Source organism: Monodon monoceros, unplaced genomic scaffold (genome assembly GCF_005190385.1).
Source record: "Monodon monoceros isolate NGI ecotype Baffin Bay Population unplaced genomic scaffold, NGI_Narwhal_1 Super_Scaffold_21, whole genome shotgun sequence".
Classification (NCBI taxonomy): domain Eukaryota; kingdom Metazoa; phylum Chordata; class Mammalia; order Artiodactyla; family Monodontidae; genus Monodon; species Monodon monoceros.
Window position 1 is genome coordinate 161,606,259 of NW_021703778.1, and position 17,497 is coordinate 161,623,755.

General features: G+C 53.9%; 1 protein-coding gene across 1 annotated transcript in view; it reads right to left on the reverse strand.

The window, feature by feature from the left end:
- Nucleotides 1–17,497, reverse strand: part of GPR68 (G protein-coupled receptor 68) — a 25,765-nt gene extending 8,268 nt beyond the window's left edge. The window contains exon 1 of the mRNA XM_029236320.1: nucleotides 17,378–17,497. The gene's annotated coding sequence lies outside the window, so the exon portion shown is untranslated. The remainder of the gene's footprint in view (nucleotides 1–17,377) is intronic.

Below are 17,497 nucleotides of genomic sequence, written 5' to 3' on the forward strand. Positions count from 1 at the left end.
CCCTAAGCACACCCTGATCTTGTCGGAGATCCCACCCTTGAACCATTGTTATAAAACCCTTCATCAGATCCTCTGGGATTGGAACACATAGTTTTTCGAGGTGGGACCCTCCCCCCTGCCCAGGGTCCCCCTTTGCCTGGCAAAGCAATAAAGCTATCCTTTTCTACTTCACCCGAAACTCTGTCTCCAAGATGCGATTCGGCTCTGGTGTGCGGAGAAGCTGAGCTTTCGGCAACAATTCCACAGCTACGACGTAGGCCAGGTTTTGAACTCAGACTGGTCCACGCTTTCCTTCACACCGCGCTATCTTTCTGTTCATCACAGTTGTTACAGAGTGACCACCCTCACCTCCAGGCTTTGCCAGGCTCCAGTCCATACATATGCCACCACGAGGCCACCAGGCTTGGGCCTGGGCCAGCCCCCTGCACCTGGCAGGTCAACCATTTCCTCACCACCCATGGAGGAAAACCTACTGTGTGCCTGGGGCTGGGATCCCCAAGGTGGAGGGGATCGGGGCAAAGAATCAAAACACAGAGCTGCTGCATCTACCTCATTTTATCATCCAGCTAAGAAACCGGGAGACTACACAGGAAGCAGCACAGCACTAAGAGCAAGACTGTTAGACAAACGCCCGTCAGCACAGAGGCCTCCGAGGACTGGAACATCCAAGAGCGGTTAAGCTCCCCAAAGGCATGAAGGGCCTCTGACTCAAGCTGGGAGCCGCCTGCACATTCCAAACCAGAAGGCAGAGGTGGCCAGTGCCGTTCAGCTGCCACATGAACAGTGGTTTAATCTATCGCCCGTCTCTTCCCGGTCGTGGCACACTGGCACGCACACAGTTAGTCCCTGGCCGGGCGGCCCTGCTCAGGGGAACCCCCAGCACGCCGAGCTGGGGAGTTTCCTCAGCGTGTTTAAACATGCTTTAAACAGGGCTGTTTCATTTCCTAAAAGTACCCTTTTCAGAGGCTGTTGATGTTTCCATCTGGGGTGGGAGTAGAATCAGGCTGCATGTTCCCCTTAGTCCCCAGCTTTCCCCTAAATAGCCTCAATCCAGCAACAGCAAGGACACAACCTCATTTCTAAAGCCCTCATAACGGTCTCAGAGTTCAAGCCCATCTGGGCTCACTAAGTTGCTGTGAGTCGATGGGGCTGACACTGTGAACCCATTTCATAGAATCTGAAGCCCAGAGAGGCTAACCTAGTTGCTCAAGTTCATACAGTAAGTGGGGGTGAATCTGAATCCAGAACCCAGGCTTCTAGGCACCAACTCGCTGCCTTTGAGCTCTTTTGACCACAGACCACAGTGAGGAATGCACTTGTCATTGTAACCAGCACAAAGAGACATCACACACACAGACACACATAGACCCAGAGCAGTACTTACCCTACCACTTGTCATGCACTCTGATCATTCCACTCTATTTTGTTTTTCTTAAGGGCGTGAGCTGCTAAATTGATTTCCGGAGCCGCTCATGGGTCATGATCCTGTTTAGAAACAGCTGGACTGACCCCCGCCTGCTCAGGGTCCGGACCCCAGGAAGGGGACTGTGGTTGCCGCCAGGTGAGGGAGCAGCAGCCTCAGGGGATCTGGGTCCTCTCTGCCCGCCCCGGCAAAGCTCTGCCCTCAAACCTCAAAGAGCCGGCTTCGTCCCAGTGCTCGCTGGCTCGCAGAGGCCCGGGGAGGAGACTGAACGCCCCTGGCCAAGCCCTGGCGGACCCCCCGCCGGGTGACCCTGCAGCCAGGACCCAAGCTCCCCCTCCTGCGATCTCCCGCCGGCCACTCCTCCCAGCTCAGACTAGAAAATCCCAGCTGGAGGCTGCCCATTCCTGAGCTGAGGCAGAATCATGTGAACTCAGATCTGGTGTCAGGCTGGGTGGCTGTGAGGAACACTTGCCAGCCAGAGGATGAGGGCGGCAGGACAGCTCCCTCCAGGCACCCCGGGCCTGCCTTCCCGCGCACCCCAGACCTTGCGGAAAATGCTAAAGCCTGAACTAGGGGCAGGGACCCCAGGGACTTGGGGGATGCAGGAGGGGCAGGGTACCCTGATTCTTCCTATCCAACCACCCGTGAGCACCTACAAGACACCAGGAGATACAGGATGTTGAACCCCCTGAGCCAGGGATCCTGACTTGAGCCAGACAGGCTGACACTCAGATAACTAGAAAGTACCATGGACACAAGAGCAATGGCACATCAGCAGGGGCAGGGGAAGCTGTTTCCACTCCCACCCCCGGGCAGTCACCCTTCAGCCGCTAGCAGCCAACATCTGGGTCAGTGGGTCACAACTACATTAGCAAATACCCGGGGAGCTTATAAAAAATAACACCATTGCCCAGGCCCCACCCCAGATGAATTAAATCACACTCTCTGGAGACAAGGTGCCAGCGCCAGTGTTTTTAAAAGCTCTCTGGGCGATTCCAGAGGGCGGCCAGGAGGAGAAGCACTGATGTGGAGGCGGGTGGATCCTGCTCTGCAGACCAACAGAGCTACGGCATCAGAGGAATTCTCTGGGTCGTGAGTAAGGCGAGCGTCAGCGTCTTTAAACAGCGTGGCCCAGAGCGGGGAGCCAGCACGGGGCTCTGGCCTCATGGGGTCTTCTGGCTCTCAGGACTCTTTCCTAAACTCCCTCAGCACGGCAGGGCCGACGGGACCCCCGGAGGTTACCTGGCTCAGCCTCATTTTACAGATGGGGAAACTCAGGCCCAAAGGGGCAAAGGCTCTAGATAGGGTCTTACAGCTAAATGATAGAGCTGTGATTCTCCAAATCGGCTGCGGCGCTATTTCGGCTTAACCTCCTCCCTCCAAGGTGTCCCCTTGGAAGCTGACTGTAGGAACGTTGCTAGAGCCAGGAAGCCAACGTCCACCATGAGTGGGGGGTCACTGAGGATGTGCATTGCCCCTATTTTGTTGGGTGATCTGTGGTTTCATCTCCTCCAGAGACTGAATCACTACAGTCCTGATGGGGGGCTGTTTTGGTAGGGGGCCCAGGAAAAATCCCCCTCTGCAGGGCCTGGGCCTTCAAGCAAATGCTCCTCTGTCAGCTGCACCAGAAGCCTCTGCCTTGTTACAATGCAGTGGTGCCTGTAGACATAGAGGCTATTTTCTCTTTTTTCTTTTTTTTGGCTGTGCAGCGCGGCATGCGGGAACTTAGTTCCTCAACCAGGATCGAACCCGTGCCCCCTGCAGCGGAAGAGCGGAGTCTTAACCACTGAACCGCCAGGGAAGCCCCAGAAGCTGTTTCCGAGTGTAGAAGTCTATGGGCTCTCCCTGATGCCATATGAAAGGACAGGAGCTGTGCGGGGAGGAGTGCAGGATGGGTTCAGTGGTGAATGCCTGGCTACCCCCAGGACACACCGACCAAAGAGCACACCCCTGGTTCTCTGTACAGGGCGGCCCAGCCTAACAGGACTCGCACACACAGGCTGTCTACACCATCAGCATCTGTACCTGTGGGAACCTCTGATGGCACTGTGTCCCCCCCTTTCCCCAGGCCCAGGGACCCCCTCCACCTCCCTTCCTATTTGGCCTTTGGAACTGCTGATGGGAGAGATGAAGCTGACATTGAATCGGCTAGCCCAGGCCCTCTGTGAAATGCCCACTCAGGAAGAGAAAAGAACACCCTTACTGTGTTCTACTTCGGTGCTAAGGTTTTTTTCTTTAATCTAAAACAGGAAGGAAGGACTAGAAACTCGGATGGACTGGGATGGCGGGGCGCTGGCGATGATACCACTCCCTCGGGCCAGACGGTCCTGCCCCACCCTCCGAGTCTCCCGAGACAGGGTGAAGGATGGGCAGGCCAACTTGGTAGGACGTTTGTTATGGTGTCCTACTGTATTCCCCACGGGTACTCTACTGATTTGGGGCTAGTTGGGGTAAAGGCCTTGGGGGCTCCCAAAGGGCTCTGACAAATACAAGAAATGCCCATCACGAGCCGTCTGCTGTTTGACTGCAGGGACCTTCACTGACTTGCGCATTGAACGCGGGCCTTGGCCTTCCCAGGCCTTACACATCAGCACACACCTCCGTCAGAGGAGCCGATGCGAGGCGCGCATTGTTGCAAGTTCCAAAGTGGCCAGGTGTGAATTAGGATGGCTTTAAAAACCCAGAGGAGGACCAGCAGAGAACCTCCCAAAGTACCTGGCACTGCTGCTCTCCCAAGTGGCGTCAGAGAAGAGGTGGGAGCAACTTGGGATCAGGGAGCAAAGTCATTGCCATTTTGGGAGCACGTGCTGAGCGCCTTCCAAATGTTTCCTGTTTTAACCCCCACCTCAACCCTATTTTGTAGGCAAGGCAACGAGACTCAGAGGGCGCCAGCATCTTGCCTGGGGTCACACAGCAGGGAAACTGCAGAGCTGTTTGACTCCAAAGACAGGGCTCTTGACTAGTTTCCTGTTGCTGCTGAAACAAATTACCACAGCATTTAGCAGCGTAAGACAACACACATTTCTTATCTTACAGTCTGGCCGTCAAAAGTGGGTCTCGCTGGGCTAAAATCAAAGTGTCAGCAGGCTTCCATTTCTTCTGGAGGGTATGGGGGGAAATCCATTTCCCTGCCTTTTCCGGTTTCTAGACGTTTCTGTCATTCCTTGGCTTGTGGCCCCCTTCCATCTTCAAAGCCAGCAGTGGCAGACTGAGTCCATCTCACATTGTACCACTCTGACCTCTGCTTGCATCTTCCCATCTTGGCAGCCAGCGCGATCAAACACAAAGGCCTCACCACTCAGAAGTCTCGAGCTGGCCAGGGAGCTGGGACCAGGACTCTTCATACAGACTGAAGGTGGCCCGTGACATCCGAATGACAAATGGCACTGGACTAGGGCACGGGGTGGGTGCTTACATGCTGTGAGCTACCTCAACGTACAAGGCACTGTGCTTCCACAAGCTGTCTTGATGGTGCGTCACAGCAATCCTGCAGGGAAATTATTATTATCCCAGCTTTACCACCGAAGAGACCAAGGGTCACCGGGCTGGCAAGTGGCAGCGCTGGGATTCAAGTCAAGTTCTGAATTAACTGTATTTTAATAATTCTCAATGCAGTGCACGGAAATTTGTATGATGGTGTGTCGATGCCCATCTCCCCCTCCGGACAGTAAGCTCCACGAGGAAGAAGGAGCTGGGTCTATTTTGTTCTCTGTTGGAGAGAAGGTGGTTTGGCCCAAAATGCACAACAAAAACGTGTTGAACATTTGAATGAAGAAATGAATCTAAACTCCATTGCTTTCTGCAGCCCGCCTGGAAGGCCCGTGTGGCTGAAATTGAAGTTAGGAGCTAACAAACTGGGGGAGGCTGTCAGGATATGGGATGAGGCAACAGGAAGAGGGTTGACTCTGAGGGCATGTGGGTGGGTGGCCACATGTGAAAATGCATTACAGCAGAAGCCTGACAGACTGTGGTATCTCTTTGGAGACTCTGTGGTCTGTCTGAGAAGGTCTGAGCTGTCTGGGGCATCCTTCCTGCTCTGAGGCCAGGGCACCAACCACAGGCCCCAAGGTTGCCAAGGCAACCCCCCTCCCCACCTGCCACCCCCACCAGCCTCCTGCCTCCAGCCCCAGAGTGCTTCCAACCTATCAATTAATAACCGAATAATGTCTGACAGCAATCACTCCAAACACCCGGGCAGCAACCCTCTTGAGAAACAGACTTCCCCAGTGAGTAAGAGCTATAGAGATGCTCATTACATTCAGCCTGGGCCACCTGCTAAAATCTAGTTTTCTGAATTCAAATTACTCTCTCTGGCTTCTCCCTCTTGTTTGAAAGGCATGGGGTTGGCAGAGCTGATGACTGAAGCCTCAGAGGTTCCAAGAAAACAGACCCTAGAGGAGCTGCCATGTTGCACGCCTGCTCCCTCAGTCCAGAATCAGACCCAGAGAAACTGATCCTGACCAAACAAGCTCTGTGATAAGGCCCTAGCCATGGATATTTGTATCTCTGCTGGTCTTCTCCTAGGAGAAAACCTATGTCCCCTGCCAAGATTAATTAATTTGTTACCATGGCACCCAGAAAAAAAAAAAAAAGGAAAAGGAAAGGCTTTTGAGTTGTAGTGGGTTCAAGATGGTTGGAAATTCTTTGCTAATCTTCTCATGGAGAGGTGGGGTATAAGTCCCCTGCCCTTGAACCTAGGTGGGCTCTGTGACTACCTGACAAATAAAATAAAGTGGAAGCCACACTGTATCAGCTTCTGAGTCCAGGTCTAAAGACACTGGCAGCTCCTACTTCCTGTCTCTTGGGATAGTTGCTCTTGAAACCTAGGTGCCATGCTGTGAGGAAGCCCAAGTAGCCTCAGACAGGCCCACATTGAGAAGAACCTAGACCCTGGGCGACAGCCCCAGCTGCCAGCCAGGGTCAACTGGATTACCACACGAGTGTGTGATTTTGGAGAAAGACCCTCCAGCCCCAGCTGGGTCATCTCAGCTAATGCTGCAAGTAGAGATAAGCTATCCCCACGGAGCCCTGACCAAATTGCAGATTCATGAGCAAAACAGCTGAGCTATTTTAAGCTACTATCTTTTGAAGTGGTTTGTGATGTAACAAAAGATAACTGGAACAAAAGTTTTTTTGGTTTTTTTTCCTCCAAAATCACATGAGGGCTTATCACACTGTGTGAGATGAGTGTAATAGTCTCCATTTTTCCCATGCGATACTAAGGGTCAGAGAGGTAAGGCATCTTGTTTGAGAGCAGCCAGATAGGAAAGATGAAACTCTGTTTTTCACTCTTTGTTTGCTGTTAGACCAGTCTTCTTTCCGTACAGTGTGTCCTGTACCCAGAAGGGTGCAACATAATAGTAATAACAAGAATACTCAGAACTAATATTTAGGGGACACTGCAAGGCTTTTAGGGCAAGATCTTTACCTGCATGATCTCATGCTCTAGGAGGTATACTCTATTATCATGCCCATTTCACAGATGGTGATACTGAGGCTTAAAAGAGGGTATGTGACTTGCCCAAGGTAATAGCTCTAGGTGTTAGAGTCCAGATTTGAACCCAAGCCATCTGGTTCTGGAACTAGGCTCTCGAGTACAGATACTCTAATCTATATAGTCTAAAGCAACCACATTGCTCCAGCCGTGCTTCCTCTGTTAGGCTCAGGAATTCTTTTCCCTCATTCCTTCTTTCGGAAGCGTATGCGTGTTGGTGGGCATGGGGGTTGAAGCCAAACCTAACCATATCATCTCAGCTTTGTAGAGTTTCAGACCATTCCCACATCTCTTTTGTCCCACAAGCCCTCTGTGAAGTGGCGTGGCCAGTATTAATCTCCATTTAACAGAGGCCCAGCCACAGCAAGTGACCTGCCCAAAGCCACACAGCCTCTGGCTCCAAGTCAGCGCTTTCTCCTCTGCCCACCGCTAAACCCCAAAGAGCCTTCCCCGCGGTTGTCTGTTCTCCAGCTTCAGGATTACCTGGGCCCGCTTGATTGCAGGTGGGCGGGGGCAGGGTGGGGGGGCTGCCAACCAGCCACCCCACCCGCGCTCCTCTGTCCAATCACGGAAGCTTTCCCCTCCCCCGGTGGCAGGGGGTCTTATTCTGGCCCCTGTAATCCCGCCGTGTGCCTAATGAGCTGCCCTTCGTGTGAGAGGGACCGGGCAGATTTGGGGCAAGGAAAGCCTGGCCCACACGGCATCTCTGGATCACCTGTGCATTCGAGCTCTAGGAGGAGAAGAGTTAGCTGTCTGACTTTTTTTGGGGGGGCGGGGAAGGGAAGTAATTACCAGGTGGCCACGGTGCCAGCCAAGTGGGTGGTTGCTAAACCCGGCGGCAACCGCAGGCGAAGACATCCCGCCCGGCCGCCTCGCCGCTGCCGCGCCTGCCCGCCGCCGTCACGCACCTGCTGGGCCCGCTCCCGGCGCCCGCCCCGCCCGCACCTGGGGCCGGGTGCCCGCACCGTCGCCGCGTGCTGGCGGGGCCGCGCGGGGGAAGGCGCGGAGCTGGATGCTGGGGACCAGGGCCGGCCGCTGCCCGCACCACGGTGGCGAGAGGAAGAAGACTGGCCCTGGGGTTGGGGGGGGCACGTACCTGCGCGACGAGAGGCCGGGGCGCCGGCCGCAGTCACCCCGCGCGTCGCCCGCGTCCCTCCTACGGCCGGCGCGCGGCCAGCGGGGTGGACACCGCGTCCTCGGGCTGCCGGCCAGGGTGGTCTGCGGACGCTGGCGGCCCGCTTCCCGGCCAGACTCCCCTCCTCCTCTTCGGAACACGGAGCCACAATGTGTCCCGATTCCCGACCCCTCCCCCCATTCCTCCCGTCCCCCTCGGGCACACCCAGCCCTGCCCGTCAGCGCCCTGCCTTTCGCGGTGATCACAGTCCACAGGCTAGGCGCCGGCCAGTAAGAGCCGCTGAAAGTGGCGCAGACCCGGCTTGGAGGTCCAGCTCTCCTGGGTCCCGGGGACAGGATCCGGAGCTGCCAGTGTGGGCTCACTCTGGGCGTGTCTGCAAAAGGACCAGGGTCCTTCTCCAGCCACATCAGAACCTCTAGGTAAGGAGAGTCCGTGAAGCGACCTTTCGGTACCGTTCACCTCTGTGTCCCCAGCACCAGCACATCAGTAGCCACTCAGCAGATGCAGTGTCCTGTTGCTGTCAGGGCCTCTCTCCGCCTCTCCCCGTTGCTGGACCTCGGTGCCGAGCCCGGGGGTGGGGGGAGGGGGCAATGGGCAGTGAGGTGGGTCTGCACTTAGGTTTGCTGTCTCCTGGATCCCTGCTGGGGTGCCTCCCAAGGCTTGAGTGGGCCTGCAGCAGAGGTGGCCAGGGACAGCATAGGGGACCTCCTAACGGTTTTGCTGAGAATGCAAGGAGGCTTTAGGGCCCTCTGCCCCACAAGCTCACAGACAAAATCACTAACGATAGTCACAGCTCTGAGTGTCTGAGTACGTACTGTGTGCCAAGCACTGTTCTGAGCACTTAAACGCATGAACTCATTTGATCCTCAGCATACTATTATTATCCCCATTTTACACATGGGGGAATGAGGCACAGAGAAGTCAAGTAACCTGCCCAAGGTCACACAGGTAATAAGTAGAGGCCATGAGATTCAAACCCAAGCAGGTGAGTCCAGAGCCCTCATCACCACCTGCATCCTAGCCCGAGCCACCCTTTGCTCTACCCTCAGCATCTTCTTTCACACCTGCACACCTGACCTCCTGTGTCCGTCTCCACTCAGAAGGCCTCCTGCCCCCATCTCCGGAACTCTCGCCGCGGTTTTAAGACGTGAACGTCACCTCCCCTAACAAGCCTTCTTGGTCGTCCCAGGCAATTCGTGCTGAGCCCCCTCCCTGGTCCCTTAGCTCCCTTCCCAGCATTCTCTGCACTGCCCACTGGGGTCACTGGCCCACAGCTACCCCTCTACAGGACCCTCATTCCGGGTCCAGTGCCGGGCTCAGAGCCAGGCGCCCTATTCCTGTTTGCGAAGCGAGTGTCTGGGACTGGGTGCTGCAGGAGTCTGCAGAAGCTTGTGTGGCTGGTTGTCAGGACAGACGTCAGGGGTTAGGGCTAGAGGGCGGCTGGAGTGCAGGTAGGAAGGTAAAGAGGCAGATTGATGGCTCACCTTCTGCTGACTCTTCTGGGCACCTCAAAGCTCCACACTTTGTGATGGGGCTGCTAGGTGAGTCTCTGGAAGGAAATGGACAGTGGGCAGGTGGGCAGAAGATACCCTGGAAGGAGAGGCCGAGGGAGCAGGGGGAGGCAGGGCATTTTGCTTTTCCTGCTGGGCACATGCCCAGCAACCTCCCAGCGAGCTCTTCTCACAGGCCGCAACAGCCTCTTCTGCTGGTCCTCATTTTGAAATTCCTCCTTGCAAAATCTTCATAAATGGAGTTTTCTGGATTAACTATATTCATGCCATAAAAATGCACAGATACTTTTTTTTTTTTCGGTACGCGGGCCTTTCACTGTCGTGGCCTCTCCCGTTGCGGAGCACAGGCTCCGGACGCGCAGGCTCAGCGGCCATGGCTCACGGGCCCAGCCGCTCCGCGGCATGCGGGATCTTCCCGGACCGGGACACGAACCCGTGTCCCCTGCATCGGCAGGCGGACTCTCAACCACTGCGCCACCAGGGAAGCCCAAAAGATACTTTTTAAAGATTGCCATACTGAAAGTAGTTGTTAAGAGTTTGGCTTGGACCAAATCCAGAGTGCCTGAATTCCGGAGTTTGAATTTCAGCTCTGCTACCTGACAGTAGGGTGACCTTGGACAAATCCCTTAACTTCTCTGTGCCAGGTTCTTTGTGTGTGAAATGGGGACACGGAAATATAGCTAGTGGGAAGCAGCCACATAGCATAGGGAGATCAGCTCGGTGCTTTGTGTCCACCTAGAGGGGTGGGATAGGGAGGGTGGGAGGGAGACGCAAGAGGGAGGAGATATGGGGATATATGTATAACTGATTCACTTTGTTATACAGCAGAAACTAACACACCATTGTAAAGCAATTATACTCCAATAAAGACGTTAAAACAAAAAAAAAGAGGTTGAGATGATTGCATGAGTTAAATCAAGTAAAGCCCTTAGCTCAACACCCAGCACTTATTAGCGTTCAACAGATGTTAGCTGTTATTATTGTACACTCCAAATACCCCTTTAAATATAGCTCTTATCTTTTGAATGTTTACTGCAGTTTTATTCTCTGCATTTTGCAGATCAGGAAACTGAGGTTCAGTGAATTGCCTAAGGCCACTCAGTTCTGAGTGTCTGAGCCAGGACTTGAATGGAGTCCCACCCGCGAAGCTGCTTCCTGCAGCAATTACGTTCTGCCTCATCCTATCCCTCCCGGAGAGAAGCGGGCTGTTGAAGTCCGTCATCAGTTGCTAGATCCAGGACTCGGACTCTCAGGGGGTACAGTGCCTGCCGTGTAGAAAGTTTATTACCAAGTGAATCCTGCCAGGGATGCCATATTGCACAGTTCCAAGGGTGGGCCCGTACACATTGTAACCTATCAGGTGGTGGCCTCTGGAGTTGGGGCCGTGTGGCAGTACTTGGTGTTCCTCTCTCCCTGCCTCTCTTTTTCTAGCCCTCAGTCTCTGTTTACAGATGTCCAAACATATCTAGAACCTTCCACAGTCTAAACAGTCTTCAATTAAAACAAACTCTATTTTGACTGACACTTCATTTTTTAGAGACGGAACAGCATGGTACCTATACCACTTACTTAAAGATCCAGAATTGGCCTGTGGAATAGAGCGTTGGCATCTCTGGCTATGTTCTTCCTAAGAAAATGCTAGATTTGGAGAAGCAAAGAGATTCATTGCACTGCCTGCAAAGTCACCTTTTGGCTAGACTTTGCTGTGCCTCTTGGTGTCAAGATGTCCAGTCCTTGGCAGGGCCAGCAGAATTTGTAACGAAATCTGGCATTGGCCATATAAACAACAAACAGCTTATTCAGTTAACATGAAGCATGTATTGTTTTCCAGAACCTTTCGGGACCTAGAGAATGGTAAATTATGGCCCATGCTCATGGAATGCTGATTTGAAATGCTGCACTAACTCTTTCTCGCCCACAGAAATCCTCTCCCACATTGGGCTGGGCTCTGGAGACGTGGTCAGAATTTCTCCATACCCGGCGCAAGTGACAATTACGTCCATTTCTTCTTTTCCAGTCTCTTGTGGGGTTTTGGTCTTGGCATTTGCATTTTACCGGTGTCAAGCCTGAGGAGGCACATAGCAGGAGCTCAGAAATGGCAGCTGATGGAAAGGATGGAAGCTTGTTGCCTGAGGCTGGAAGTGTGTGGAGGACTTTTTATTGGCCCACCCAGATCCACCCTTCACCCTTCTCCACCTACTCTACTGACTGTATCACAGGGTGCCCTTGCCCTCCGGCTTCTGTTGGGTTTGGCCAAGGGGAAGCACTCACTGGGATCAGAGGATGGCTGGGGAGTGGGGCTGGGGGTGTATTTATCCCCCAGCCGGTGTTGCTTCCGGCTGGCTGCCTCTCTTTACTGAAGTCGTCTGCTCCTGTTGGAATCTCTCTCCTTCCTCCTCCAGGCCTGGGGACAGTAACAGCTCCCCAGAGATGCTAGTCCCGAGGTGCTGCACCATCCTGTGTTGATCCCCTTAACCCTACCCACACCCTTGAAAACCACCCCTGTGTTAACCTATCCCCAGTCACCCCACCTGAGTGGCCTCTGCTTCCCACTGGGACTCTGATGCAGAAGTGGATGTCGCCAGATGCATCTACACGGCGAACTCACACTAATGGAAGGATGTGTGCATATTTCACAAGGCACACGGATTATCTACTTTAAAACACTACTGTTTTTCCGGTTCATTCTTCCAACTAGCACAGCTGGCCAGACTCACAGGAAATCTCTCCTTATCCCCCAAACGACGGAATGAGTCCCTACTTCCTCACTCGGCTCCAGCGCCAGCTCATCTCTGGCACCGCTCAGCCCCAGGCCTCCTCTAGCAGATTCCCCTGTCCTGGACTTCCTGTCACTGAGCGCTTCCTAGTTCCTCATTCAGGTGGACAATTTTCTTTTTGAGAAATACTTGCCACTGCTGAGTCAAGCAACTCCCACGATGGTTTCAGGCAACAAGGAGCTGGTTTTTCTGAAAATTATCTTTTCTGGCATCAACCACACTCCAGCAGGCTCGGGCCTGAGCTGATTAATCAGACAACTGACCTAACGCCACAGTGTTTCCGCTCCCACTCAGATAATCTGTGGGCTCTCAGACAGAGTGTGACTAAGGTGGACACCCAAAGGCAGGAAACTCTGAGCTCAAGTCCAGGTGAAGCATGAGCACACACACCTGGAGAGCTGGGGAACCCGTGTCGTGTTCCTGGCTAGGCTGCGGACTCCTGGAGGAGGACTTCAGGCTGGGCTTCTCAGGCTGAGGCAGTTGGGAGATGCAGTAGCATCTGAATCTCTGGGTTCAAATCCCGTATCTGTTGTGCTCTGGTTGTTAAGAGCTCTGGCAAGTTAGCCTCTCGGAGGCTCAGTTTCTTCTTGAAAATGGGGTTAATAATGGAGATGGGTGTAAGTATGAAATATAAATCTGGTTGACACAGAAAGCAGGAGCCCAGCCTAGCAGGTGCAAAGACAGTAGGTTATGCTGGGAAGGCACAAAAGAGGGTTTGGCTGACCGAAGTCGGGTGTGCCAGGCCAGGCTGGGTTTGACCAGCCTCTTCCTTCGTTCTCTTGCTTATGGAGAATGGATCAAATTGTGGCTCTTCACACTGGCTGTGTGACCTCAGAAAGTCACATGACCTCTCTGTGCCTCAGTTTCCTGATCTGTGAAATGGGGATAACAGTACCTCACAGGGTTGTTGTATTAAATGAGTTAATAAGAATAAATCTCTTACAACTATGCCTGCCTTTAGTGGGTGCTCACTAAATGTTAGGACACCCTCTTCATCCAGTGCCTGCGGAAGCCTTATGTGTGCCCCTCCGGCTCAGATTCCCTGAACTCTTCCAGACTTACTTGTCCGGAGCCCCTAAAAGGAACACTTGGAAGCTCCCTTCAGCTTCCCTGGATAAGCTCAGGTGCCTCTGATGGGGTGTGGGTGGTAGGATGGTGAGAAAGGGCTGAAATGAGAGACGACTGGCAAACAATTCGTAGCCTATATGGGGTCTCACCCAGAAAATCTTGGCGAAAATTCTCCCTCTGTGTTGGGCTTCAGAACTTGCCTGGCCTGCTCCCGGGCTGTTGGCTAGTGTCCTGGGGGTATAATGGTGCCAGAGAAGCCGTGTAGCCTCAAAATTAGGAGATGTTCCTTGGAGCCAGACAGCCTGGGTTCAAACCCCAGCTCTGCCACTTGCCAAGTTATTTAACCTCTTAGGGCCTCATCTGTGAAGTGAGGCTGATAAGAATGGCACCTACCTCACAGAATGTTGTGTAATGTGCTCCCAACAGTTCCTGGCACAGCGCAGGGCTCGGTAAATGTCAGCTATTGTTATTATACCACCAGCCACAGTGCCCTCAGACTACCACGGGACAGCTGTTGTGGTAGCCAGAACAGTGGCCTCTGTCAAGGATGCCCATGTCCTAATCCTTGGAACCTGTAAATATGTTGCCTTACATGGGAAAAGGGACTTTGCAGATGTGATGAAGGATCTGGAGATGGGGAGATTATCCTGGGCTATCCAGGTGGGCCCAATGTCATCACAAGGGTGAAAGATGGAGGCAGATGAAGGAGAGCGTCAGGATGATGTAGGGTGAGAGACACCAGCCATTGTTGGCTTTGAAGATGGAAGTTGGCCCTGAGCCAAGAAATGCAGGCGGCTTCTAGAAGGTGAAAGAGGCAATGAAATGGATTTTCTCCTACAGCCTCCACAGAGGAACTCAGCCAGGAATCCCATTTCTGACCTCCAGAATTGTAAGATAATCAACTTGTGTTGTCGGAAGCCTCTGAGTTTGTGGTAGTTTGTTACAGCAGCAACAGGGAACTCAATACAGCTGCCGAGACCCAACACAGCCGCATCTTTGAAGGAGGCACTCTGTTGAGTCACTCCACGGTAGTTATTGAGTACCTGTGGTGTCACCCATACTGCTTTCCTTCTGGATGTGTGGGGACACACTGGACCCTGGAACCGAATGTCCCCTGGGCATAGGCACAGCCAGGGAGGGACTATTCAGGGGCAAGAGAGCTCAGGGCAGGCTCAGTGGGTTGAACAAGGCCTCCTGGAGAAGCTGAACCCTCAGCAGGGCCTGGAAGGATGGAGGGTGTGGGGTTTGGACAGCGAGGAGGAGGAGGAGGAAGGTAAGGCATTACTGGAAGCAGCCCCGTGGGACCAAAGTCAAGGAGGTCAGCCTAGTTATTCATTCATTATTCATTCATCTGTTCATTCAACACCTGTGCTCCAGGCCCTGCAGGGGGTACCTGGACAGTGAAGTGAGTGAGACAGACCTGGTGGAAGCCAATATGCCATTATAATAAAACACGAAAAGCCTTACAGCAGGAGGTATGGCTTGTACAAAGGGGCGCATCAGGGTGGGCTTCCTGGAGGAAGTGACCCTTCATCACAGGATGAACTGAAGGTTTGTTCTTTATTGCTTTGGGCTCTGTGTGGTGCTCTGCACTCAGCAGGTGCTGACTGATAGGAGTTTAGCCATAAAAGTTTGTTATTCCCAGTCCAATTCTGTCCTAATCCATTTTATCACACTAAGGATAAAGTCTCAGGTGGGTGCCATTATGTCTCAAGCACCACTTTAATTCTTGCTAATCTCCCTTTGTAACCTAGAGAGCCAGCCTCAGGCATATTCTGCAGGCAACAGGTGCTAATTAAAGTTTCATACCACGGCTTGGTTTTCCTTGTTTTTATTTGTTTAATTACCTTCCTTTTGTGGCAGGGGGCACTGATTTTCCACTTCTGGGAGTAGATCACAATTTCTATTAAAATTTTATTAAAAATAAGTGTATTTAAGTATATTAGAACCATGAGTTGGGGGTTCTTCCTCTTGCCCTGGAGTTGACCACTGGGGTCCAGTTGAAGGCAGCGTCCCTCAGTGATGGGTCTGACCACTCCTTCAGGACCTCCCCATTCTAATCCCCACCCCCAACACACACACACACACACACACACACACACACACGCTCAGTACTGGGGAGGGGGGAGTGGGAATTGGGATCTGAGGTGCGCACCGACTGGCTATGAGATTCTGCAGGAGAATTCTCCTAGAGCTGCGGGGTGGACGGCTGCTGCAGGGAGAGGAGCCCAGGGGACAGGGCCTGCTTAGGCAAGGGATGTGCTAATCGGCTCAGTGTGCCTTTTTGGACAGGAAGAAAAGCAACCTGGAGAGAGACAGGAGGCAGCCAGTGGACAGTGAGTGACCTACACGCCCTGCAACTGTCACACAGGGTTATGTGGCTGAGTGGATGAGGAGGAAAGAGCTGACAGCTCCCAGGAGGGCTGTCCGATGGGGGCGGGAGCTGGCCAGCAAGGAACCTCTGAGGAACTCTGCCTTGTGCCCCTGAGGAGCCACACAGGGGGCAGCAGGGCCAGCGCAGGCTAGACAGTGAGAAGAGATGACCCAGGGCAAGAGGATCTCAGTGGTGGAAAGCTGCATCATGGGACACAAACTCCTGTCCCTCTCCCTCCCGTCCCCAACACACCGAGGCAGCCAGGCCCTGGAGGAGTGGAGAAGGAGGGGCCTTGGGCCTTGACCTCTCTTTAGAATGTGGGTTCTTAGACCCTCTTTGTCTTCAGTTGGGGACCCCAGGGGTCATTCTGAGGTATCAGGGTTTGTATCCAAGGTACCAAAACAAGTGATGGACTCTGCCCAAGAAGCTGTTGAGGAGCACAGGGGAGATCGGAAAATAGTGATGGCAAGTTTCAAGTTTCTATTCCCTGAATAGAAGTTCTGCAGCAACCCAGTCTCCAAAGTAAAATATTCATAGAAAAACATCATGCATATAATAAAATGGAACTTGAATGGCTGAGTTTTTGAAACTCTGATTTAGAAGGGAAAGCTGGGATTGACACAGCAATTACAATACTCTGATAACAGCTGTGATTGGAGGATGATGTGGCAGGAGGAGCCACACTGTGGGAGTCCAACATACAAAAGCACCTGATCAAGAGCAGGGCAGTCAGGGTAGCCTTCCTGGAAGAGATGACTCCTCAACTGAAACCTGCAAGGGGACTAGCAGGTATCCTGGGAATCCTCCTAGTGACTGGTGTGTGGATACAGAAGGGGCCCTTGTGAGCACTGATGGCGGGGGTGTGGGGGTTGCTAACTAGTCCAGGGCTGTACTGCTGGGGGCAGGTGCTCCCTCAGTCAGCTTAGTCTTTTGGGGCAAGAAGGAGAAGCAAGGCGGACCTCCCCCCATTTACTTCTTGAATTACAGTCTGTCTCCCCAGCTATAGTGTGAGCTGTCTGGGCAGAGACAGCTCCCTCTACCTGAGACGACCGCGGAGCTGAGGGCCCATTTGCTCAAGTCTAGAATGGATGGAGGGATCATCTGACACAGTTAGGCACCAGCAGGCGTTCAGTAGATAGGAGTCCCCCTACCCTCCTCCCCCTCGGGAAAGCGCCCAGCCTGGGACTGGGTCTTTGGGCTTCTCCCCCAGTGCTCTCCCCTGGACCTGCCTGCAGGTACCCAGGGGCAGGGCACGTCCCCAGGGGATTTGGACGGTGTTGGACTTGCAGATCCGCCTCCAGGGGCCCTGGGCAGGGCAGGGCAGCCCCCTCTGGCCCGCAGCGCCCCAAAAGCCACCCTTGCGGCACACCCTCTGCGAGGGGGACCCCAAAGCACCATCAATTTGTACCCTGGAATGACAGGGACCTCCCTCCCGGCCCTTCCCCCTCTCCACTCCCCCCAGAGGCCTTTATCCGAGACTGGATTTGGAATCTTCTGTCCCAGGAGGGGGCGGGCCCGGCCTTGCTGAAGGTCGGTGGTCCCCTGCGCCGCCCGCGAGCTGTCCAGGCCCCACCCGAGCCGCCCAGCGCACTCACCTCTCTCGGGTCCCGGTGCCGGAGGCCAGGCCGCGGCTCCGTCCGGCCCGGCTGAGCCCGACGCCGGCGGACGGGAGGGAAGGACGGCGGAGCGGCGGCGGCAGGGACCAGGGACCGGCG